We start from the raw sequence: 2,468 nt of genomic DNA, 5'->3' as shown, positions 1-2,468 counted from the left end.
GGGCTTTTATTTCCTTTTAAGAGGTCAAAGAGAGGCTGGAGAGTGCCTGTGGGAAGGGGAGCCAGGGTCAAAGCCAGTCAAGGTTTCCCAAAAAACTTTGGAGGGAGGTAAGAGTTTTGAGGGAAGAAAAGGGTTGGTTTAAGGGGCATATTAGGGTGAGGGCAATTTCCATTCCCAAGAATTCGATGGGCAGAATAAGCTGTATTTTGTGAGGATCTATTTTGAATCCTAGAAAGGACAGGGAAGGTATTAATTGATCCTTAAGTAGGTAGGGGGAGGTGGGAGAATCTTCCCATACCAGAATGGTATGGGGAGATTCAATATTTACCACTGGTCTAAGTAAGGTTTCAATGGAGTGGCTATGGACTCTCGGCAGAGGATGGGACTGTTAGCTATTCCCTGAGGAAGAAATGTCCATTCATATTATGAGGCTAACCCAGAGTTGTTGGGGTGGGGGTACTGAAAACACAAAGCAGAAGAAGAGAAAAAGAGCAGCATGTGATATCTATTGTCACTGGAGGGACATTGGTAGGCATGGCTGAGACATGGGGCAGCCCCCTTTGAGGAGAACCCCAGATTCACATGATTTTATCAATTGCCCTCAAATCTTGTACCAGTCTCCATCCCCCTGAGCTCTTTTTTTTTTAATAGCGAACACAGGGGTGATCCATGGACTTCGGGAAGGTCGAACATGTTGGAGCAAAGCTGGTTATTTTTTTTTAACTAGTTGTGTGCGGGTTTCAAGTGGCCTTGATAGAGGCCACTGTTCAGTTCAGACAGGCTCATCAGAGAGCCAGTCAAGGCGGGGAGTATTAAACTTAACAGTGGCCCTTAGAATTGGGAGTGATTTGGAGGAGAGTTAGTAAGGCTTTGGGGAGTAAAATTTTTCCTTACGGGTCTAAGCATCTATCCTGGTGCAATTCCTTTCTGGTTGGCTAGCGAGTACCACTTCTAGGGCTTCTAAGTTACCTCTCCCCAGAAGATTGATTGGCAGTGATATCGGCTATTAGAAGGTGTATTAGATTGGTAGCTCCATCAGGGTCTCCATCCACAGGCCTGCTTAGTGATAAGTGCAGGGGAACAGGCAATTCTTGATGCCTCAAAATTGTCTTGTCTGCCCCAGTTATCAATAAAGCATTTAAATGGCTTGTCATCTATTTTTATGATGATTTTGGGGTGGAAGCCTTCTGAGATGCTGGATACCCATAAAGCCTCTAGGGAGTGGTAGAGTCCTGTGCAGCGCAGGGTCAGTGGGTGGGAGGGAGAGGGGTGGGTGGGGCTGGGGGTTTATGGAGCAGTTTCTCAGAAGGATCGTAAGGGGGTGGGAGGATATATGAGTTTAATTTTCTGTTTTATGGGCTGTAAGATCAGGAACAGGGCCATCTTAGGACCCTGATCCTCAGACTCACCTGACTGGAGAAATGCAGATCCCATTGTAAGCAGTCCTACGCATTGGTAGATTGCAGCTGTTACAGTCAAGAAATACGGAGAGAGAGTTTTTCCCTTCTTGGGTGTCTCTGTATCTGGGTAAGGTAATTGACTTTAGTCAGGGATATAAAGATTATCTGTGTCTATACACGGTGCTATTTCAAGGACTTCTCCCAAAATGAGGAGGCTTGCCTTTTGGTGAGTCTTACTCCAGTGGATTTGTAAAGAGCAAGTATTTCCTTAATCTGAGGTTTCTTTCGATGTAATGAGGTATTTCCTCCCCCCCCCCAAAAAAAAAGGTTTGAAACCTGTAGGTCAGAAAGGAACTTTTCCAGGAACTATGCAGTTCCTGGGGGGATTCCCCAAAGACCCCAATCATAGTCTTCCTGAAGTTGTAAGAGTTGCAGCGACCACCCTAGTGGTGTTTATTGGTCACTGTTATAGGGTTTTGCCAACACTCAAGCAGGCTGTTGGGGTCCAAGCAGAGGTTTAGGGGCCTTCTACCAAGGCCAAGGAGTCATCCTGGCCAGAAGACATCAGTTGCCCTGTCAACATGCGTGAACCCAACACAACCTCACAGACTGAAAACAAGGGAGGAAAGGATAGACCATCAGCCCTCAGTGTGAGGAGGTTTAGGGCTTTTGAGCTAATGCCAGAAGGTATGGCGGGAGTGGGGGGTACTCACCTATCCCCACTTGTACCAGTTCAACTTTAATTTTTTCAAAAACCCGCCTTTAATGATGGTTCTTACATGCTTTAGCCTCCCTTCTAGCCCATCACCCACCAGAGGTAGTGGAAAAGAAAAGTTATTAGGATACAGGAGAAGTGGACCTGTTTAAAAATGGTTCTTTGGAGCAAATCCCATCTGCATTTCCCATCAGGAAATCAACAGTTCAGTTTACTGATCAGCAGTGGCAGCTAGATTCAAGAATATGCCAGCAGTCCAGTTCAGTAGAATCATGATAGCAAATCAGCAGCGGTGGAATGACCTAGCAGAGACAGCCAGAGATAGGCAGAGGTCAGCAGGAGGGACCAGGACC

The sequence above is a fragment of the Grammomys surdaster genome, unplaced genomic scaffold (assembly GCF_004785775.1).
Source record: "Grammomys surdaster isolate TR1022 unplaced genomic scaffold, NIH_TR_1.0 201, whole genome shotgun sequence".
Classification (NCBI taxonomy): Eukaryota; Metazoa; Chordata; class Mammalia; order Rodentia; family Muridae; genus Grammomys; species Grammomys surdaster.
Note: the sequence above shows the minus strand (reverse complement) of the source record.